Below are 24,495 nucleotides of genomic sequence, written 5' to 3'. Positions count from 1 at the left end.
TTTGGCCCATATCGCTCCAAACATATCCTATCCATGAATCTGTCTAAATGTTTATTAAACGTTGCGATAGTACCTGCCTCAATTACCTCCTCCGGCAGCTCGTTCCATACACCTGTCACCCTTTTTTGTGAATATAATACCCGTCAAATTCCTATTAAATCTTTTCCCCCTCACCTTAAACCTATGTCCTCTGGTTGTCGATTCCCCTATTATGGGCAAGAGACTGTGCATCTACCCAAACTGTTCCTCTCATGAGTTTCTACACCTCTATAAGATCACCCCTCATCGTCCTGCGCTCCAAGCTATAGTCATAGCCTATAGCTCAGGCCCTCGCGTCCTGGCAACATCCTCGTAAATCTTCTCTGCACTCTTTCCAGCTTGAGAACATCTTTCCTGTAACCTGGTGCCCAAAACTGAACACAGTACTATAAATACTCCTCGATCCAGCTGCTCTACAACACTCCCCAGATCCCTACCGTTCACCGTTTCACAACCATCTTTTAAAATAAGGCTGTAACGTAGCAAAATGTGGAAAAGATGATGGGGTCTGAATGCTTTCTGAATGCACTGCATGTCATTAAACTGGAAATAATCTAGAAATAATTTACCAGAATTTTTCATGGCTTGATGGCCTGAGTTAGAGAGAGTGATGTGTTTTGGGTGTTTAAAATCATGAGGAGAGTGAATAGAGTCTTTTATCCAGGATAGACAATCAAAAGTCAGAGGTCCTAGATTTAAGGAGAAAGGGGCAAGATGTAATAGGAACCTGAAGACCACTTTTTTCACTCAGAGGATGTTGGGTCATGGAATTAGGTGCCAGTGGAGATCATTCTTGCAGGAACTATAACAGCATTTAAAAGACTCTTGAACAGGCACATGGATACGAAAGGCGTTGAGGGATATGGGCCAAACACAGGCAAATGGAACTTGCTTATATGAGGCATTTTGGTCGGTGTGGACAGGTTAGGCCGAAGCAGCTGTATCCATGCTGTAAGAGATAGATTGTAGGAAATGTTTCCCAATGGTACATGTGTCTAGGGACAGAGGGTGTTGGTCTAAGGAGGATCCGAGGAAGACCTTTATCCATTCAGAGGGTGATTGGAATCTGGAATGATCTCCTTGAGGGGATGGGGAGGCAGAAATTTTCAGTGTTGAAGAAACATTTGCATGAGCTCCTGAATTACCAAGTGAGTAGGGTGCGGACCAAGTGGTTGGAGTTGGATACCTGATGGTCAGCATGGACACGATGGACTGAGGGTTCTGTGTTGCATGATGTGGCCATAACCCTTGCATTTCTCTTTGCCACTCTTTCTTCTCTTCTCTATTTCCCTCTCCTTCCTCCCGGTCTACCTATCTGCCTCCCTCACACTCTCCCCCCAAACTATCTCTCCCCTGTACCCCTCTCACCTCACTCTGCCTTCCAGTTCTCTGTTTCACTTCTCTCAATCACTTCCTGTTCCACCCATTGTCCTGTCACCAACATCACTTCTCCCCACTAGCGCTTAGTTGTGGACTCCTTCTCGGGATCGAGTGTTCGCTTTTATACTCAGGACTTGATACTCACTCGCTTTCCAGATGATTCTTTCCGGATTATTATCTGTGAACAGAGAGCGGAAAGATAAGGTTACCAGGTGCGGACGGACCTAAGTTAGGACATCAGGAGCAGAAATAAGGAGAGATTATCAACTATTGAACCGTGGAGAGGGAGAGCCAGGCACAGGGTGGGAACAAGTCCCACATCCCTCCCCCTCTGGAATTCCAGATTGGATTTGAGAATCGGTGAATGACAGGAGTCCACTCGGCCCATCAGGCTTGTTCCAGCTTGATGGTGGAGCTCCTTGCTGAGTCTCACTCCCCATTCCTCCCCACAGTCCAGACTTTCTCCAGTTCCCTTTGCCCATTGCTGTGAATCTACTGAGCTCCATTCAGGCAGCACATCCCAGATCACTGGAGTTCCTCGCCTGAAACTTCTCTGCTGTTGTCAATCCCCTTCCCCCCCCCCCCCCGTATCTTCTGCTCTCCCTCTCTCCTGCCATCCTCCATCTATTCAATCTCTGAGAGGGCTTTCAGGGGCTTGATGAAGTCCTACCCTCAAGGCAGTGTGAAACTGGGCCAGAGGGGGTTAAAGATTGGGTAGCAGCATGGACCGGCAGCTGAGAGTGGGGGATAGTTGTATTTCAGACTGAAGGCAATGGAAACATCAAATTCATATCAAATCCAGTAAAAATTTGTGTTTCAATGAGATCACCTCTCATTCTTGGAACTAGAGTTTAGACCAAGTTTGTTCGTTCTCTCTACAGAGGAGCAGCCAGACCCCATCCCAACCCACCATTCAACCTACTGAAGCAATGCGGCTCACCTTCCATTGAGGGTAATCTTTCCTCAGGCAGGTACAGCAGATCTGTACATATTCCAGGTGCTGTCTCACCAGTGCCCCATATAATTGGAGCAATCCTCTTAAAATAAAGCCCAACACACAACAAATAGCTCACTACCCTACATGTGAACTTTCAGTGGTTGGTGTGCAAGAACCCCATACTTGGACCTCTCCCAACACCAACACCTTTCAATTTCCCACCATTTAAAATTCTCCAACTTTCTCCACATTATTTTCCATCCGCCATGTTCTGCCCGATGTCTCTGCATAATCCTGGCTTGGTATCGTCAGCTACCTTGGATACATCATGCAGTGATCTGGTGCAGGATCCTGACCCCAAACAGGCACCATCCCTCTGCCTCCACTGATGCTGAGTTCCTCCAGCAGTTTGTGTTTTGCTTGGACATATCCAACCTGATCTTCTAATACAATTCAGGGATATCAATTGTGAGCAGCTGGGCCCAGCATTAATCCAGCATCATTCCTGGTCACAGCCACCCAGCCCAAAAAATGACCCATTTTATCCTACTCCATCTTCTCTCAGTTGACCAAGTCCTGGCTCGTATATTTTCCTCATGGCCGAGCATGTAAATTTTGTTTAATAACCTCCTATACTCCACTTTATTAAAGGCCTCTGAGTCCAAATACATATCAACTGGGTCCTCTTTTTCATTCCTGCCTGTTGCAACTTCGAAAGACATTAAGGTTTCAGGTTGGGACACTTCTTTGGACTGATTTTGGGGGTGGGGGGGGTGGGGTGGGAAGGAAGTTGGATGAGAGGAGGGGCAGGACAAAGCCTATGAGTCACGGGTGGATTCAGACGAATGTTTTTTGATCAGCAAATGGTTGAACAAAGTCCAGAGGGTGAGTTGAAAATTGTGAAGCTAGAGGAAGGAATGTAGTTGGAAGGAAATGGGTGAGAGAGAAATGGTTATGAGTCCAGGTGTAGCACAGGGAAGAGAGATGGACTGGGGGGAAGGAAGGGGGGAAGAAGGTGGGGGAGTTTGGTAAGTTACCCAAATTGGAGAATTAAATGTCCATATTATTAGGTTGTAAGTGACCCGTGGAATTTGAGGCACTGTTCCTCTAGTTTGTGTCTGGCCTCACTCTGGCAATGGAGGAAGCACAGGACAGAAAAGTCAGTGTTGGAATGGGAAGGGGGGTTAATGTGGTTAATAACTGGGAAATCCAGTCATCTTTGGTGGGTCGAGCTCAAGTGTCCGGCAAAACAGTCGCTGAATCTATGCTTTGTGTCACCGATATAATAAAGGCCACATCCGGAACACCTGGAACATCTGGAAGGTTAGATCACATGTGATCTAAGGAGAGATAGCTGGATGGATAGAAAATTGGCTTCATGGAAGGAAGCTGAGGCTGATGGTGGAAGGTTTCTTTTCGGACTCGAGGCCTGTGAATGGTGGTGTGCCTCAGGGTTTGGTGGTGGGCCCATTGCTGTTTGTCATCTATATCATTGATTTGGATGAGAATGTACATGATTAGCAAGTTTGCAGATAACACAAAAGTGGGTGGTATTGTAGATAGTTAAGATGGAGCTTAACTACAGCGCCTTCGAGAGCGAGTTGGCAAGCTCGCACCTGTGCCGACGTCCCGACATGGTACATTCCGCCTTTTCATGCCATCGGCCCTCCGGGACTGCACCCATGTGTTCCTGCGCCGTGACGCCCACCGGACGCCGCTCCAGAGGCCTTATGAGGGCCCGTACCGGGTGCTGGAGCACGGACAGACAACCTTTGTCTTGGACATGGGGGGCCGGCCGGAGGCCATGTCAATTGACCGCTTGAAGCCGGCCCACTTGGACATCGACCAACGGGTTGCCCAGCCTCGGTCACGAGGTTGCCCCTCTTTGCGGGTCCCACCACCTGTCCCTCCAACTTTGCCTCCGCCGGCCCCTCTGTTGGCCGATTTTCGTACGCGGTCCGGTCGGGTAGTGCGACCACCAGTGCGTTTCGTGCCTCCGGTTCTAGGGGGGGGGGGTCCTGTGGCGGCTCCCAAGGGTCTGGCCATACCACTACCGACCCCTCGGCACGGGAATGGACCGGTTCAGGGGGGCGGCCCTTTGCTACGGTTATAAAGGACGAGGTTTTGGGCGCGATTTCACTCTGGCAGACTTGACCGGTCTAGCAAACGTAATAAAATCAAACCTCCCGAAATACCCGGCTCCTTGCCTTTATTTCGGGCCTTTCTCGACGCGCCACAGTTGTCAATAATTGCAGCAGGATCTTGATCGGTTGGCCAGGAGGGCTGAGGAATGGTTGATGGAATTCAATACAGAGAAATGTGAGGTGTTGCATTTTGGGAAGACTAAAATGGGCAGGATCTACACAGTCAACGGTAGGTCTCTGGGGAGAGTTGTAGAGAAGGTAGATCTAGGAGTGCAGGTACATAATTTGTTGAAAGTGGCAACACAAGTAGATAAGTGGTCAAAAAGGTTTTTGGCACACTGGCCTTCATCTGTCAGAGTATTAAGTATAGAAGTTGGGAAGTCCTGTTGCATTTATATCAGACATTGATTAGGTATTAGGCAAGATGGTGTCAAGCTGGAAAGGGTGCAGAGAAGATTTACAAGAATCTTGCCAGGATTCAAGGGCCTGAGATTTATGAGTCGTAATTATATGGAGGTTGAGCAAGCTAGGACTCTATTCATTGGAGCGCAGGAGGATGAGGGGTGATCTTATAGAGGTGTACAAAATCATGAGAGGAATAGATTGGGTAGACATACTGAGCCTCTTGCCCAGTGTAGGGGAATCAAGAACCAGAGGACATAGTTTTAAGGTGAGGGGGGGGAAATTTAATAGGAACCTAGGGGTAACTTTCACACAGGTTGTGGATGTATGGAATGAGCTGCCGGAGGTAGTAGAGGCAGGTAGTATCACAATGTTTAAGAAACATTTGGACAGGTGCATGGATAGGACAGGTTTAGAGAGATATGGGCCAAACATAGGCAGGTGGGGCCAGTGTAGATGGGACATGTTGGTTGGTGTGGGCAAGTTGGGCCGAAGGGCCTGTTTCCGCACGGTATGACTATCCTCCTGTCGCCCTCAGTTCTCTCTCCAACGCCATTCTTGCGAAGTACATTAATGACTTGGATGAAGGGATTAAAAGTACCATTAGCAAATTTGCAGATGATACAAAGCTGGGTGGCAGTGTGAACTGTGAGGAAGATGCTATGAGGATGCAGGGTGATTTGGACAGGTTGTGTGAGTGGGCGGATGCATGGCAGATGCAGTTTAAGGTGGATAAATGTGAGGTTATCCACTTTGGTGGAAAGAACAGGAAGGCAGATTATTGTCTGAATGGTGTCAAGTTAGGAAATGGGGAAGTACAAAGAGATCTGGGTGTCCTTGGTCATCAGTCACTTAAAGTTAGCATGCAGGTACAGCAGGCAGTGAAGAAAGCTAATGGCATGTTGGCCTTTATGACAAGAGGAGTTGAGTATAGGAGCAAAGAGGTCCTTCTGCAGTTGTACAGGGCCCTAGTGAGACCACACCTGGAGTACTGTGTGGAATTTTGGTCTCCAAATTTGAGGAAGGACATTCTTGCTATTGAGGGCGTGCAGCAAAGATTCACTAGGTAAATTCCGAAACGGTGGGACTATCGTATGTTGAAAGACTGGAGCGACTAGGCCTGTATACGCTGGAATTTAGGATGAGAGGCGGTCTTATTGAAACATATATTATTAAAGGATTAGACACATTAGAGGCAGAAAACATGTTCCCAATGTTGGGGGAGTCCAGAACCAGGGGCCACAGTTTAAGAACAAGGGGTAAGCCATTTAGAACGGATATGAGGAAATACTTTTTCATTCAGAGAGTTGTAAATCTGTGGAATTCTCTGCCTCGGAAGGCAGTGGAGGACAATTCTCTGGCTGCTTTCAAGATAGCGGAGTCAGGGGGTATGAGGAGAAGGCAGGAACGGGGTACTGATTGTGAATGATCAGCCATGATCACATTGAATGGCAGTGCTGGCTCAAAGGGCCGAATGGCCTACTCCTGCACCTATTGTCTATTGTCTAAATCTGTTGTAATTTTAAGGGGTTGCAGCTCAGGGTGAACTTGTTGTGGTACATTTGGACCAGAGTGATTTTGTCCTGAGGAGAGATTAAGCAGAATGGGCCTGTCCTCTCGAGTGGAAAATAATGAGTAATAACCTCGTGATGATTTGCATATCCATTATAGGCTTTGGGAGGGGATTTATTGTAATGTTGGTTCCTCTAGTTGAGAAGTGTAGAAGTAGGGGGTTGTTGGGATTGCAAGTTGGGACAGGCTGTTGAGCACTGAGATAAGAAAAAAATCCCCATCCTCATAGGTGGCGATTCTGTAGATTTCATCACACAGGGGTGTGGGAGCTCATCCACTGAGGGCATTCACAACAGAGATTACTAGATTTCTGGATATCAAGGGGAACATGGATTATGGGCTGGTTGTGAGCTTTTTTCATCAGGACCTGATACTTACACAATCTTTCACAATTGATAGCTTTCTGAAGCATGCTTCGGCTTTCTGTGAACAAAGGAAAGTGGAGGTTACCAGGAGTGGACTGACCAGCTATGATCCTTCAGACAGAAAAGACGATGACAAACTAATGAAACGCGGAGAGGGAAGTGCTCCGAGCACATTACATCAGCACGTATTACTGGATGACGGATTGGCTGGAAATCTAAATAAAATAGAAAACAATAAATAACCTCAGCAAGTCAGGTAACGTTTATGGGGAAAGAAACAGATTTAACATTTCAGGTTCAACATCCCACTACAGTATCGGCAAAGGAAAACCACAAAAGGTAATTGAAGTTGCAGAAACATCCTGAAAAGGTCAGGAAAAAGGAGGCTTGGATCAGGTCCAGGTGGCTGGGACAAAGCGTATCCCTGGAGAATGTAGCGGACTGGAGGGCATATTTATAGTAATGGAATCACACAGCACAGAAACAGGCCCATAGGCACAACCTGCCCATGCTGACCAATATGCCCCATCTATATTAGACAGTAGATAATAGGTGCAGGAGTAGGCCATTCGGCCCTTCGAGCCAGCACCGCCATTCAATGTGATCATGGCTGATCATTCTCAATCGGTACCCCGTTCCTGCCTTCTCCCCATACCCCCAGACTCCGCTATCCTTAAGAGCTCTATCTAGCTCTCTCTTGAATGCATTCAGAGAATTGGCTTCCACTGCCTTCTGAGGCAGAGAATTCCACAGATTTACAACTCTCTGACTGAAAAAGTTTTTCCTCATCTCCGTTCTAAATGGCCTACCCCTTATTCTTAAACTGGCCTCTGGTTCTGGATTACCCCAACATTGGGAACATGTTTCCTGCCTCTAAGGTGTCCAACCCCTTAATAATCTTATATGTTTCGATAAGATCCCCTCTCATCCTTCTGAATTCCGGTGTATACAAGCCTAGCCACTCCAGTCTTTCAACATATGATAGTCCCACCATTCCGGGAATTAACCTAGCAAACCTACGCTGCATGCCCTCAATAGCAAGAATATCCTTCCTCAAATTTGGAGACCAAAACTGCACACAGTACTCCAGGTGCGGTTTCACTTGGGCCCTGTACAACTGCAGAAGGACCTCTTTGCTCCTATACTCAACTCCTCTTGTTATGAAGGCCAACATTCCATTGGCTTTCTTCACTGCCTGCTGTACCTGCATGCTTCCTTTCAGTGAATGATGCACTAGGACACCCAGATCTTGTTGTACGTCCCCTTTTCCTAACTTGACACCATTCGGATAATAATCTGCCTTCCTATTCTTGCCACCAAAGTGGATAACCTCACACTTATCCACATTAAACTGCATCTGCCATGCATCCGCCCACTCACACAACCTGTCCAAGTCACCCTGCAACCTCATAACATCTTCCTCACAGTTCACACTACCACCCAGCTTTGTACCATCTGCAAATTTGCTAATGGTACTTTTAATCCCTTCATCCAAGTCATTAATGTATATATTAAATAGCTGCGGTCCCAGCACCGAGCCTTGCGGTACCCCACTAGTCACTGCCTGCTATTCTGAAAGGGACCCATTTATCCCCACTCCTTGCTTTCTGTCTGCCAACCAATTTTCCATCCATGTCAGTACCCTACCCCCAAAACCATGTGCTCTAATTTTGCCCACTAATCTCCTATGTGGGACCTTGTCGAACGCTTTCTGAAAGTCACCACATCCACCGGTTCTCCCCTGTCAATTTTCCTAGTTACATCCTCAAAAAATTCCAGAAGATTAGTCAAGCATGATTTCCCCTTCGTAAATCCATGCTGACTCGGAACGATCCTGTTACTGCTATCCAAATGCTCCGCAATTTCATCTTTTATAATTGACTCCAGCATCTTCCCCACCACTGATGTCAGACTAACTGGTCTATAATTTCCTGTTTTCTCTCTCCCTCCTTTCTTAAAAGTGGGATAACATTAGCTACCCTCCAATCCACAGGAACTTATCCTGAATCTATAGAACATTGGAAAAGGATCACCAATGCGTCCACAATTTCAAGAGCCACCTCCTTAAGTATCCTGGGATGCAGACCATCAGGCTCAGGGGATTTATCAGCTTTCAGTCCCATCAGTCTACCCAACACCATTTTCTACCTAATGTTCCTTCAGTTCCTCCGTCACCCTAGGATCTCTGGCCACTAGAACATCTAGGAGATTGTTTGATTGTTATACTAGTCCCACCTACTTGCACTTGGCCCATATCCCTCCTTCATTATCCATGTACCCATCCATATACCCAACATTCCATTTTCCCACCACCCTCTGTGTGAAAAAGTTGCCCCTTAGGTTCCTATTAAATCTTTCCCCTATCACCCTAATCCTATGGCTTCTGATTCTTAATTTCCCTACTCTGGGTAAAAGACCTTATCTATTCCACTCATGATCTTATACTCACTCCTCTGTAAGTTCATTCCTCATCCTCCTGCATTCCAGGGAATAAAGTCCTAGACTGCCCAATCACTCCCTGTAGCTCAGGCCCTCAAGTCTTGGCACGGCACGGTAGCGCAGCGGTAGAGTTGCTGCTTTACAGCGAATGCAGCGCCGGAGACTCAGGTTCGATCCTGACTACGGGTGCTGTACTGTAAGGAGTTTGTACGTTCTCCCCGTGACCTGCGTGGGTTTTCTCCGAGATCTTCGGTTTCCTCCCACACTCCAAAGACGTACAGGTATGTAGGTTAATTGGCTGGGTAAATGTAAAAATTGTCCCTAGTGGGTGTAGGATAGTGTTAATGTACGGGGATCGCTGGGCGGCACGGACTTGGAGGCCGAAAAGGCCTGTTTCCGGCTGTATATATATGATATGATATATGATATGATAACATCCTTGTAAATGATGTTCGTAAAGGAAAACTAAAGGGCAAAAAAGAAGGCCTGGCAGACCTCTGGCAGATAAGATGCAAGAGACTCCAATGAGTTTTTGTAACATTTTATGCGTGGGTGGGGGTGGGACACACGACATGGGGGGGAGGAGATATGACACGGGGGGGGGGGGGGGGGGAGATATGACACGGGGGGGGGGGGGAGTTATGACACGGGGGGGGGAATACGGAAGAGACGGCGCCGAGGACTCCTGTACATTGGTAACATTAGGTCCCTGTCTCACAACACAAACACCTTGCAACAAAGAACCATTAATTGAGCATTACATACCTTTGGTATTACTTTTGCACAACTTTCCACACGTCTGCAACAAAAACAAAGAAGTTTTGTTTCCGCTGCACATCAACATTCATCGCTCATAAGTAAATACAAATTATTGTATCCCTTCCTCCCCCTCACCAACATACCGTCCCCACATTCCTCACCCTCTCTGCTTAATCCCCATTAACCCATGTGCTCCCTCTCAGTATTCCCACCTCTCCACACACTCTCCCTCTCTGGCACACAATCACATTGGAGAGTAGCAACGATTTGTGAACAAAAACTGATCTGTGTTTCCTGTTGCATTGTACAGCTCTCTGTCCATCTACACAGGTTCACAACCCAATGGTATGAACATTGAATTCACCAATATCAAGTAATACCCCCATGCCCTCTCTCGTTTCCGTTCCCCCCTCCTACACCCGGTGCAGCCCATTTATTTCACTATCTCCCATCTGCCCCTTCACACCCCACCATTTTCCTTCCTCAGTGTGCTCATCTCCCATCCCCAGATCCCTCATTTCTCTTTTATTCCCCCCTCTTCCCCCCCCCCACACAATACTGCACACAATACTCCAAATGTGCCCTGACCATAGTTTATAAAGCTGCAACATGATCACCTGATTCTAAAACCCACATCTGACTGATGAAGGTAAGCAAGCTGTCTGCCTTCTTTACCTCCCTATCCATGTTGTGCTTCCACTTTCAGTGAACTATAGACTTGCTCCTCAAGATTCCTCTGCAGATAATGCTACGGAGGGTTTAATTTATAAGGACCAGACTCAAAGAGCAGAGGGCAAAGCTTTAAAGTGAGAGGGGCAAAGTTTAAAGGAGAGTGGTGGGTGCCTGGAACACACTGCTGAGGGTGGTGGTGGAGGCAGATACAATAGTGACATTTGAGGCCTTTAAATAAGTACATGGATATGCAGGGAATGGAGGGATGTGGATCATGTGCAGGTGGAGGAGATTAGTTTATCTTGGCATCATGAACAGCACTGACATTGTGGGCCAAAGGGCCTGTTCCTGTGCTGCATTGTACTGATAGGCCTGGAACAATGCAGGGTGTAACACAGGGAACTTCGATCATGTGGATGATCACAGTCTTTTCCCAAGGGCGGGAGAGTGTAAAACTAGATTTTCGATGAGAGGGGAAAGATTTAAAAGAGATCTGAGGGTGGTGGGAGTATGAAATGAGCTGCCAGAAGAGGTGGGAGGAGCGAGTACAATAACAATATTTCAAAGTTATACGGACAGGTACATGGATTGGAAAGGTTTAGAGGAGTATGGGCCAAACGCAACCTAATGGGTGTAGCTCGAGGTGAACACTTTGGTTAGCATGGAAGAGGTGCTGAAGGCCCTGTTTCCATGCTGCGTAGCTCTCTGTCTATATGATCTATATTCTGCCTCTCCCTCTACCCATCCATCTCTTTCTCCCTGCCTGTATAGCTCTCCATCTCTTCACATCTGTCCTCCTCCCCTCTTTTCACACATCTATCTGTAACTATCTATCTATCTTCCTGTGTCTGCCTCTGTTTCCCACATCTGTTTGTTTTGTCAGGCATCTGTGCATCTCCCCCTTCTCTCTTTCCCTCGCTGCATCCTTTATCTCCCACTCTCTCTCTGCCACTCACACACTGTTGCTCTCTCCTTGAACTCTCCATCTTTTCCATCCCATCTCTTTGTGCTCTGTCCTCAATCCCCTCTCCTTCTCATTGTCCCCCCCTCTGTCACTCTTACTCTCTCCATCACTTCTCCCTCAGACTCTCTCTCTGTCCGTCCTCCTCCTCTCCCTCCTTCCATCTCTCTCTCTCTCCATCTCCCTGCCTCTGTCTATCTTCTTCCATATATTTGTCTCTCTGCCACCCTTCCTCATTTTGTCTCTCTCTCCTCCCGTGGATGGTGGTGGTGGGGCTGTATGTCAGTGAGATACACACATCAGGTCCTCACCTGTAGTAGTTCAGACCTTTCTCAAAGTACTCACGCACTGTTAATGTCTGAGTAGCAGGCTTACCGTGTGCCTCCCATTCATGGGACCTGTGGAAAGAGATTAGGAACAGCAATGTTTCAATATGAAGAGTTTTCAAGAGTGCAGAGCTGAAAGATGGATTGAAGGAGAAACAGAAACTGTCTTTGAATGATATTGGTGGTGAGACCACACTTGGACTATTGTGCAAAGTTCCAGTCACCCAACTACAGGAATTATTCCAACTAAATATATAGGAATAATTTCAACTATGGGAACCCCGTCATTAAGTTGGAAAGGGTACAGAAGAGATTCATGAGGATGTAACAGGGACAGGAGGGATTGAATGATATGGAGGGACTGGACAGGCTGAGGCTGTTTTCACTGGAGTGAAGAAGGCAATAAAGTGACTGCTTTCCCAGGGTTGGGGTGTCTAAAACATGAGGGCATAGGTTTAAGGTGAAAGGGGAAAGATTTAAAGGGGACCTAAGGGGCAATCTTTTCCACACAGACGGTGCTACATTTACGGAATAAGCTGACAGAGGTCATGTAGAGATGGATTTAAAAGACATTTGGACAGGCATATGGATAGAAATGTTTAGAGGAAGTTAAAAACAAGTTGGTGGAGGAACTTAGCAGACCAGACAGTATCTGCAGGGAGAAAATGGACTGATGACTTTTCAGATCAGGACCTTTCTCCAGTCTGAAGTCCAGGAACCAAAACATTATTTGTCCAGTTGGAAGGGGAGGGGTAGGGGTAGGGGTGGGGGTGGGGAGAGTGGGTGATGTCCATGGTGGGGGTGGGGGTGGGGAGAGTGGGTGATGAAGGAGAATGTCCATGGGAGGGGAGCGATGATGGGGGAGAATGTCCATAGGAGGGGTGGGGGCAGGGAGGGTGGGTGATGAGGGAGAGTGTCCGTGGGTGGGGAGGGGGTGGAGAGAGTGAGTGTTGGGGGAGAGTGTCAGTGGGAGGGGAGGGGTGATGGGGGAGAATGTCCACAGGAGGGGTGGGGTTGGGGAGAGTAGGTGATGAGGCACAGTGTCCATGGATGGGGAGAGTGGGTGATGGGGGAGAGTGTCCGTGGGAGGGGTGTAGAGAGAGGGTGGTGTGAGTGTCCGTTGAAGGGTGGGAAGGGGGTGGGGAGAGTGGGTGATGGGGCAGAGTGTCCATAGGAGGGGTGGGGATGGGGAGAGTGGGTGATGGGGGAGAGTGGGTGATGGGGGAGAGTGGTGGGGAGAGTGGGTGATGGGGCAGAATGGGTGATGGGGCAGAATGGTGGGGAGAGTGTCCGTGGGAGGGGATCCAGTGGGTTGGAGATTTGACTCATATGAAGGTACAGCACAGCAGTCAGTTATTTGGCTTACTGAGTCTGCACTGACCACCAAGCACCCATTTTATGATCAATTGCCCCATAGATTCTCCCCCTTAATTTATAGCAGCCAATTAACGTAGCCCTCACACATCTTTTGAATGTGGGAAGAATCCAGAGCACCCTTGGGAAGCCCACAGAATAACAGGGAGAATGTACAAACACAGGCAGAGGCAGATATCAGGATTGAACCAGGGGTTACTGGAGCCGTGTGGTGGTAGCTTTACTAGTTGTACCACTGTGCCACCTAAACCATTGAACAGACAAACTTTGGTGTTCAAACCCAAGGATTGCAGGTGTGCAGTACACAAGGTTGCCAGCACAGGTGTGCACAATATTTCCCTTCATTTGTCAGGCACTAAATAAGAACAGTGTTACAACTTTATCTATTGGTCAGGCCACACCTGGAGAACTGTATAATTCTGATCTAGGATTAGGCACCTGAATTATGAGGAACGACTGGATAGACAGCGTTAGCTTTCCCGGGAGTTGAGGAGGCTGAAGGGGACCCGGTGGACATGCACAAAGATATGAGAGTAAGAGACAGAGCAGATAGTAGGAAACTAGATGGCTCACTTTTAGGAGAAGTGGGAAAAGATTTAGAGATCTGAAAATAACTTTTTCAAGAGAGGGTAGTTGGAATCTGAAACACACTGCTCGAGGCAGTGGAAGCAGTGACTCTCACAACATTTAGAAGTTAGAAGAGGATTGATGAGGGCAGTGTGGCCTGCTAAATTCAGCAAGGCCTTTGACAAGGTATCGCATTGTAAGCTCGGCTGGAAGGTTAGATCACATGGGATCCACGGCAAACTAGCCAATTGGTGAGAAAATTGGTTTGATGGCAAGAGCCAGAGGGTATAGTAAAGAGTTGTTATTCAGATTGGAGATCAGAAACCAGTGGTGTGCCACAGGGATCGATGCTGGGTCACTATTGTGGAATGACCGAATGGCCTAATTCTGCTCCAATCACTTATGACCTTGTCATGGCCCAGCTAATGTCCACATAGACAACGATCTTTAACCTAAATCAATCCTCTTGGTCACCTCTTTAAAAAACTGTCTGCTTTGTGAGATATGATTCCCTATGATTATCCCTGATCAGTCTTTATCTATCAACTGCTGGTAAATGATGTCCCTCAGAATCACCTGCAGTTACGTACCCACTACTGATGCAGGCTCACTCACCAGTGGTGCCCTGGCTTGTCCTTGGTGCCCTTAAATAACTGTACATTAGCCACCCTCCAGTCTACTGGAACTTCACCTGTGCCTAAAGATGATGGTAATATCTGTGCAAGGGCTCCACAATTTCTACCCTAGCTTTTCACAAGGTGCAAGTATACATTTGGTCAACCCCTGGGGATTTATCCACCTTAGGTACAAACCATTACCAAAGAGTGTCTTTGCCAGACAGTTTGGGCCAAACCTTGTCCAAATCAGGCTGTAAAGACTGAAAATAAACAAATTAACATTTTGTGTCAGGACAAGAGTGAAATAAAAACTGAAAATACAAGAAAGAGAACATCACATACCCTACACAGCGATAGCAGCTGGATTGCAATCAAGTTGAACAGCTATATGAAAACAGATGCAGGTATCTGGGAATAGGGTGGGATCTAATCCAGGGATTTGGGGGTTTGTAAATAAACAGATACTCAGGAATTACAGGTTGGAATCCAAGTGAGGATTTCCACATAATCTAACAGAAACCCAAAAGTTATGTGTAGACTTGAATATTGAGTCGTAGATTTATAGTTATAGAGTCATAGAGTGGTACAGTGTGGAAACAGGCTCTTCGGCCAAACTCGCCCATACCGGCCAACAGTGGCCCAGCTACCCTAGTCCCACTTGCTTGGTCCATAATACTCCAAACCTGCCCTATCCATGTACTTGTCCAACTGTTTCTTAAACGATGGGATAGTCCCAGCCTCAACTACCTCCTCTGGCAGCTTGTTCCATACACCCACTACCCTCTGTGTGAAAAAGTTACCACTCGGATTCCGATTAAATCTTTTCCCCTTCACCTTGAACCTATGTCCTCTGGTCCTTGAATCCCCTACTCTGGGTAAAGGACTCTGTGCATCTACCCGATCTATTCCTCTCATGATTTTATACACCTCTATAAGATCTCCCCTCATCCTCCTACGCTCCATGAAATAGAGACCCAGCCTAGTCAACCTCTCCCTATAGCTCACACCCTCTAGTCGTGGCAACATCCTTGTAAATCTTTTCTAAACCCTTTCAAGCTTGACAATATCTTTCCTATAACATGGTGACCAGAACTGAACACAATATTCTAAATGCGGTCTCACCAACGTCTTATAAAACTGTAACATGACCTTCCAACTTCTATACTCAATACTCTGACTGATGAAGGCCAAAGTGCCAAAAGCCTTTTTGATTACCTTATCTACCTGCGACGTGACCTTCAAGGAACCATGCACTTGTACTCCTAGATCCCTCTGCTCTGCAACACTACACAGAGGCCTACCATTTTACTGTGTAGGTTCTACCCTTGTTCGACGTCCCAAAATACAACACCTCACACTTCTCTGCATTAAATTCCATCAACCATTCCTCCGCCCACCTTGCCAATCGATCCAGATCCTGCTGCAATTGTTCACAACCATCTTCACTATCTGCAAAACCACTAACTTTGGTGTCATCAGCAAATTTGATAATCTTGCCCTGTATGTTCTCATCCATTGATGTAGATGGGAAACAGTAATGGGCCCAGCACCAAACCCTGAGGCACACCACTAGTCACAGGCCTCCATTCTGAGAAGCCACCTTCCACCATCACCCTCTGCCTCCTTCCATGGAGCCAATTAGCTATCCTTTCAGCTATCTCTCCTTGGATCCCATGAGATCTAATCTTCCAGAGCAGCCTACCATGTGGAACCTTGTCGAACACCGTACTGAAGTCCATTAACACAACTTCTACAGCTCTGCCCTCATCAACATTTTTGCTCACGTCTTCAAAAAAATCAATCAGAATTCTGAGACATGACCTCCCCACGTACAAAACCATGCTGACTATCCCTAATTAGCCCTTGCCCATCCAAATGCCTGTATATTCTATCCCTCAGAATACTCTCCAGTAACTTACCAACTACAGATGTTAAGCTCACCGGCCTATAGTTCCCAGCATTTTCCCTGCAGCCTTTCTTGAAAAGAGGCACAGCATTTGCCACCCTCCAATCTGGCACCTCTCCTGTATTTAAGGATGACTCATAAATTTCAACCAGGGCTCCTGCAATTTCCTCTCTAGTTTCCCGGAATGTCGTCGGATATATCTGATCAGGCCCCGGAGATTTGTCTACCTTCATACACGACAGTACCTTCAGTACTTCCTTGACGGTAACAATGACTCTCATGACACTTCCAGTGAATGCTCCAATTTCCTCTGCCCTACTGTCTTTCTCCTCGGTAAATACAAAGGAGAAATACTCATTTGAGGACCTTGCCCATCTCCTGTGGCTCCACACAGAGGTGACAGTTTTTATTCCTGAGATGTCCCACTCTCTCTCTAGTTACCCTTTCTCCCTTAATTATTTATAAAATCTTTTGGAATTGTTCTTGAGGCTACCCGCCAGAGCTATCTCCTGGCCTCTTTTTAGCCTTTCTGTTCTCCTTTTTTTAGTTGCTCCTTAGTTCCCAAAACTCCTCCAGGGGTGCACTTGATCCCAGCTGCCTATACCTGTCCCATGTATCCTTCTTGTTTTTGACTAACATCTCAATTTCCCTCATCAGCCAAGCTGCCTTCTTTGCCTGCTATGCCTTTCACTCTAACGGGGACGTACACATCCTGAGCTCTCTTTAGTACACTTTTAAAAACATCCCACTTGGCCGATGTTCCTTTCCCCATCAAATAACCTGCTCCAGTCAACTTGAAGGTTCTCTCATACCCTCAAAGTTGGCCTTACCCCAGTTGAGCAAGTTAGGAAGAGGGGATGTTCAACGAGATCTGGGTGTCCTAGTGCATCAGTCACTGAAAGGCAGCATGCAGGTACAGCAGGCAGTGAAGAAAACCAATGGAATGTTGGCCTTCGTAACAAGAGGAGTTGAGTATAGGAGCAAAGAGGTCCTTCTACAGTTGTACCGGGCCCTGGTGAGACTGCACCTGGAGTACTGTGTGCAGTTTTGGTCTCCAAATTTGAGGAAGGATACTCTTGCTATTGAGGGCGTGCAGCGTAGGTTCACTAGGTTAATTCCCGGAATGGCGGGACTGTCGTATGTTGAAAGGCTGGAGCAATTAGACTTGTATACACTGGAATTTAGATGGATGAGGGGGGATCTTATTGAAACGTATAAGATAATTAGGGGATTGGACACATTAGAGGCAGGAAACATGTTCCCAATGTTGGGGGAGTCCAGAACAAGGGGCCACAGTTTAAGAATAAGGGGTAGGCCATTTAGAACGGAGATGAGGAAGAACTTTTTCAGTCAGAGAGTGGTGAAGGTATGGTATTCTCTGCCTCAGAGGGCAGTGGAGGCCAGTTCGTTGGATGCTTTCAAGAGAGAGCTGGATAGAGCTTTTAAGGATAGCGGAGTGAGGGGGTATGGGGAGAAGGCAGGAACGGGGTACTGATTGGGAGTGATCAGCCATGATCACATTGAATGGCGGTGCTGGCTCGAAGGGCTAAATGGCCTACTCCTGCACCTATTGTCTATTGTCTATTGTCTAACACATGGTCCCTCTCCATCCCGGTCCATAGCTTTCTTAAACCTCATCTGAACCCTTCATGCTATGATTTTCCCAGTCTATATTAGGAAAGTTAAAATCCCCTACTACAACAACCTTATTTGACCTGCAGCTGTCTGCAATCTCCTGGCACATTTGCTCTTCTAATTCCCGTTGACTATTTGGGCATTTGTAGTACACCTCTTTCCTGATCATCCCTTTCTTGTTCCTCAGCTCCACCTACTTAGCTTCACTAGACGAACTGTCCGTAATGTTACCTCTGAACTTAACCTCTGAACCTAGCCGTGCAATCCTCCTTAATAAACAATGCAAATCCCCCTCTGCTTTTTTCCTCACCCATGTCTCTCCTGAAGCTCCTGTACCCCGGATCATTGAGCTGCCAGTCCTGCCCCTCCCTTATCCAGGTTTCAGTCATGGCTATAACGTCCCAGTCGTGCGAACCTAACCACGTCCTAAGCTCATATGCCTTACCCATCAAGCCCTTGCATTAAAATACATGCAGTTTAAACCATCAATCCTTCCTCGCTCTCCGGGTTTTTCCCTCTTCTGTCCATCAACCTTTCCTACACCACCCTCCATTTATAACCTCTCCTGTGCCTCTGTCCTGCACGAGATCCCACCCCACTGCCAATCTAGTTTAAACCCTCCCATGTAGCATTAGCAAACCTTCCCGCTAGGATGTTGTTCCCCTCCAGTTTAGGTGCAACCCGTCCCTTTTATTCAGGTCACCCCTGCCCCGGAAAAGATCCCAAGGATCCTGAAATCCGAATCCCTGCCCCCTGCACCAACTCTTCACGGAGTTGGACAAAAACAATTCACCAGGATGTTGGCTGAAAAGGAGGTTGATAAAGGATAATAAGATCATGAGGGGCATTGACAGCATAGATAGTTGGAGTCCTTTCCCCAGGGTAGGAATGTCCAGATACATGGGTAGGAAAGGAATAGAGAGATGAGATCCCAATGTGGTCAAATGGGGTCATGCAGATGAGGATCATGGTCAGCATAGACAAGGTTACCTGAAGGAAACGTTTCTGTGCTGCATTACTCTACAACTCTATAAGCATCGAATTGAGCTCTTTGGCATACTGGGTTCATGCAATTTACCCAACTACACTAATCCCATTTGCCCACATTAAGACAGTATCCCTCTCTGCCAAGTCCTATTTAAGCATTTGTCTCAAAGCTTTTTAAACATAGGATTCCGATTAACATTTAGTGCGGAAACAGGCCCTTTGGCCCAAGTCCTCGCCAACCAGCGACCCTTGCACTATCCTACACACACTAGAGATGGGGTTTTTAACATTTACCAAGCTTACAACCCAAGAGTATGAACATGGAATCCTCCAATTTTAGGTGACCTCTAACAACCCCCCCTCCCCCCCCCCCCCCGCCTTACCTGGCTCACGCCTATTTCTCCCTTCCCCCTCCTCTTACATCTCTTCCTATGGCTTCACAATTTGTAATCCCCCTCCTCTCTTCCAGCTTTCTTTTCCCCCACCCCTTACAATCAGTCTGAAGAAGTATCCTGACTTGAAACGTCTCCAATCCACATTCCTCAGAGATGTTGCCAGACCCACTGAGTTACTCCAGCACTTTGTTTCTTTGTTTAACACAGACCAGACTTAGACCCAACCAGTGACCCAACCAACACAATCACTGACTTGTCAGACCCTGGTCATCCTTCTCCCTGTTCCCTTCCAGCAGAAGGTACAGAAGCTTGAAAGCGTGCAACACTAGACTCCAGAACTGCTTCTTCCCCTCTGTTATCAAGCTTCTGAACGGTCCTTCCATTAACTAGGGGACTAAACCAATTCACCTCTACTGCATTGCAGACATTGGACTTTGTTTCTGGAACTAATGCACTACAAAGCTGAGAAACATATTCTCAGTTACTCCAGCACTCTGTATCTTCCCCTTTGTTCTATCTATTGCACTCGAGTTTGGCTTGATTGTATTTATGTATAGTATTTTCTGATCTGATTGGAAAGCATGCAAAAGAAAGCTTTTCACTGTATCTCGGAACATGTGACAACAATAAACTTAAGCCGAACCTAGACCTAATATTGTGTAGGAAAAAACTGCAGATGCTGGTTTAAATCGACGGTAGACACAAAATGCTGGAGTAACTCAGTGGGACAGGCAGCATCTCTGGAGAAAAGGAATGGATAACATTTCGGATAAGACTTCTTCAGACTGAAGGGTCTCGATCTGAAATGTCACCCAGTCCTTCTCTCCAGAGATGCCTCCTGTCCCGCTACACCTAATATTCACAGGTGAAATACTACAAGATTGGAAGGCTTGAGTTATTAGGTGACATTAGATCAGCTGTGGACACAAGAAACTGCAGGCGCTGGAATCTTTAGCAAAAACAATGCTGGAGTAAGATGCTGGATTCAGGCAGCATCTGCAGAGGGAATGGACAGGAAACCTTTTGGGTTGGGAACCTTCTTCAGATTGATCAGACTGAACAGACAGGGACTGTTTTCCCTGGAGTGAAGGAGGCCGAGGGGTGATCTTATGGAGGTTTATGAAATCATGGGAAGCATAGAGAAGGCGCATGGTCACAGCCTATACTCCAGCATAGGGGAGTCTAAAACTAGAGGGCGCAGCTTTAATGTGAGAGGGGAGAGACTTATTCCCACATAGGGTGCTGGGTATAAGGAAGAAGCTGCCACAGAAATTGGTAGAGATGGGTAGAATTATAACGTTTAAAAGACATTTGTACAGGTTTATGCATAGGAAGGGTTTAGAGAGATATGAGCCAAACAGGCAAAGCTCACTAGCTTTGGTAGACATCTTGATTGGCATGGATAAGCTGACAGGTCTCTTTGCATGCTGCATGATTCTAATATCAGATATCTGTGGGGGAGTAACATGCTTGGATCTATGGCAGGAGTTCAGATAGTTTATGTATGGAAATAACAGATACCAGAGTTACAGAGTGGGAAGTCATTCATTGTCTGTAGGAAGTCATTTACATGTTGAATAACAGATACTAGGAGTGGGTTACAAACTGAAGGTTTTCAATGGGTTTGTGTGTTAATGTACACAATCTCAAATACTGCAGCTGAGGCCAATGTAAAATGCCCAGAGAACAGACCTGAGGACACTTCCTGCTGCTGTGTGTTTTGAAAAGCCCACCCACCCTCTAGAGAAATTGACCAAAGGCCTGTGTGCCAGCGTGTCACCCCAGACCCAAAACCCACGATGGTCTTGAACCGTAAGTACTACTGACCTTTATTTTGTTGTAGTTATACGGATCCATATTCACATTGCAACCCTTGGGGGGCCTGGAAGATAAATGGATGGGATGAGTTACTACCTCCAAGCTGAAGAGTTCCTGCACTTTGCTGACAACTTCTTCACAGGGACAACACTTCCTGTTCTGTCTCAGTGCCAGAGACCAGGGGCTCCGTGGTAACTCCAGCGTTGCAGAATCGGTGCTCCCACACTGCAGCTTGGAGCAATGACAGCAAATATACCCCGTCCCGGGTTTGCCGGGTGTGAAGTGTAATAGTGAGGAGGTGTGGGAATTGTGGGAAGAACTGAACTGCTCTCTGTCTTATGAGCACTTCGTACCGTGGAAATAGAACTTTAATTTAGTGAAGTGTCTCATAGGTTGAACATGTCTGACCTTGTACTTTTGATCTTTAATGTTAAGGCTGATAAGGGAAAGAAGAGAATTCTGGATCACAATAGTTAACCATGTTAACAAATATACGTGACCCACTCCACATTTCTTGCTATTAAATATGATATTAAAAGGTCGCATGCTCTGAGTCAGCAGAGCAGTCTCTGGCTTGACACGTTATTGTGAACAAAGAAGTTAATTGTCACTCACGTCTTGAATATATTATTCCAACAGAGGTCTGGCTTTGTCTCTGCAGACCTTTAGTGACATCACAACAGATTCTTGGTCCCTTTATTTAAAGAGAGGTATAGCTGCCATGGAAGCAGTTGGGTGAATGGTGAAAGGTTGAGTCCTGGGATGGGGTGCTGTATGAGAGATTGAGCAGGTTGGGCCGAAGCTCACTGGAGATTTTGGAATGAGAGGTGATCTTCATGAATTGTCTAAATTGTGAGGGGGACTGACAGGGTTGTGTCAGATTCAGGGGCGGCCATTTGAGGTGGAGCTGAAGACCTTTGCTCAGAATGCAGCTGTGCAGCTGCAGAACCAGCTGTTGTTCTGGTGCTGGTGTCCAGTTCCTGGGCTCAGTGGAGACCACAGACCAGCACCACAGCCCGACACTACCACTGGAGACCCCCCTGTCAGCTCTCCCTGACAACTCCCATCTCTCACTAGAACCCATCTGAGTAACGAGACTTACCACCAGCCATGGATGGTCCACCATTCAAATTCACATCCTTTGCCGGTCCAGTGATTCACCTGGAGAAAGAACAAAGAAAACCCATCACTGAAACAAAATGGATGAAAAAGGTTAAAAAAAAGATAGATCATTGGGGTCATTGTCAGGCAGAGAGTGGGCAGGCAATGGGAGGGTTTGGCAAAAGGACAGAGGGGTGAGTGAACAAAGGGAGGGGTGGAAGAGACAGGTGGATGGGTCAAAGTGACTGTGGGATTGGTTGCTTCTCTCCAGGTGGATGTTTCTCTGCTTCTCAGGATATGAGTGAGAGGGTGCAGAGGAAAGTGGGACCCAGAACAAGTGGTACACATTGGTACCAATGTGGAGAAGGCAGCAATGGAAGTCTGTCAATGTTGCCAGAGGTGGACAGGTGGCAATCTCTGGGCTGCTGGCACGGCCAGGCTTCAGGGAGAACAGAATGTGAAGAGAAGGTGGCGATAGACTGGTAACATCCATGGTGCATGCAGGTACATTCAGATTCAGAGGCAGATGAAACCTGCATGAGATGGACGGGTCACAAGTTAATAGGATTGGGACAATGCCCAAGTCACGACAGTTGAATCAAGATCAGCAGGGTATGGGCATACCAGGCAATAACAGCAAAAATAAATAAGGTGAACAGAGGGTGTGAGTGTTGGATGATGACAGAGAAGGAATTGTTGGACAGGAGCAAATTGAGAGACACAATCTGGTGTCCACAATATACACAGAATGTGATGAGTAAGATTGGTGAGCTGCAGGTACAAAGAGCCATGTGTGATTATGATGTGCTGCTGATCACATGGCTCATTCTCGGCAGAACAGACCTCTTAATATTCAAAGATATGGTGGTCAGAAAAGGCAAGGATGGAAAACAGGAGATGGGAGGCAGAGGAAAATGGTATTATAGACTATCGATTAAACATTCCCTTCTCCAAACAAGACAGCATCAAAGCTTCACCGTCGCCTCTCGCCGATGGACGGATGCCAACTACTATAGACTGAAGAGAGGGGATGTCCTTGAGGCCATGCACAAACTCGCTTGGGCTGGAATTCACTTTGCAGAACTTCCTCTTCTTCCCGACGTCGTTCATGCCCACGTGCACAACTACTTCTGGCTGTTCACCCTTCCTCTTGAGGATGTTCTGAAGTCGGTCTGTGACATCTTTAACCCTGGCACCAGGGAGGTAACAGACCATCCTGAAGCCCCGCCTGCCGCTACAGAATCTCCTGCCCACACTTCGGACAATGGAGTCACCCACTACTATGGCTCTGCCTGACGTCGGTCTCCCCAGTCGAGTCTCCTTGCCAGGATTGGAGCCACCGACCTGTTCACCGCTCGGACTGGAAGCGTCTTCTGCTCCGACAACTCCTAAGGGGGCATACCTGTTTTCATTCGGCACAGCCACCGGGGTCGCCTGCTCTCCACGTTTACTCCCTTTTCTCCCAGTCACCCACCTGCTCTCCTCCTGAATCACTGGCTTAACAACCTCACTTGTCCAGGAAACTCTCATTTTCCCGGATGGCCCTAAGGTCATCCAGCTGCTTCTCCAGTTCCCCAACACGTTCACTCAGGAGCTGCACCTGGACACAATTCCTGCAGGTGTAGTCTCCAGAAGCTCAATCGGCATCCTTGACCGCCCATAACCTGCAGGAAATACACTGCACCAACCTGCCTTCCATTTCTTCAGTGGACAAAAAATCACAAGTTTCAAAGATCTGGGATACCAAAAAAAATTAGAGATTGCCAAATTTTATTTGGAGAAAAAAATAAATGGACAGAATACTTTTCAACTCTTGTTTCCTTACGCAAGCATAGATAATGTGCTTTGTGTTAGTTGATAGCGATATGGACCGCTCTCCCCAGTCCTCATGTATCACAAGTGTTGATATTGTGGCAGCTGGCACTGTCACTGAAGAATGGGAGATGTTTTATGTACAGACGAGGAGTATTCCCACACCAGGGAAAAGTAAAGGAACTCTGGTGCTCCCTGGATCACCCAGGAGGGAGTGAAGGAAGGAGTGAGCATGAGGAAGGTGAGACTTCAATGGAAACCCACCTGAATGTGGTGAGTTGGGAGAG

The 24,495-nt window shown here is 47.0% G+C and overlaps 1 long non-coding RNA gene across 2 annotated transcripts; it reads right to left on the bottom strand.

The window, feature by feature from the left end:
* Positions 1-1,578: 1,578 nt before the first annotated feature.
* On the bottom strand, positions 1,579-22,458 carry LOC144590081 (uncharacterized). 2 transcript variants are annotated; one of them, XR_013546161.1, is made up of 5 exons: positions 22,398-22,458; positions 21,305-21,359; positions 11,982-12,068; positions 10,044-10,077; positions 1,579-1,597 (listed from the first exon to the last, which is right to left on the bottom strand). It is a non-coding gene; the product is annotated as an uncharacterized LOC144590081 (long non-coding RNA). The 2 variants fall into 2 exon arrangements; XR_013546160.1 differs by lacking the exon at positions 1,579-1,597 and adding an exon at positions 6,854-6,897.
* Between the last annotated feature and the right edge of the window lie 2,037 nt (positions 22,459-24,495).

This window comes from Rhinoraja longicauda, unplaced genomic scaffold (assembly GCF_053455715.1).
Source record: "Rhinoraja longicauda isolate Sanriku21f unplaced genomic scaffold, sRhiLon1.1 Scf000121, whole genome shotgun sequence".
In the NCBI taxonomy this organism is placed as follows: domain Eukaryota; kingdom Metazoa; phylum Chordata; class Chondrichthyes; order Rajiformes; family Arhynchobatidae; genus Rhinoraja; species Rhinoraja longicauda.
Note: the sequence above shows the minus strand (reverse complement) of the source record. Positions and strands in the feature narration are given on the sequence as shown.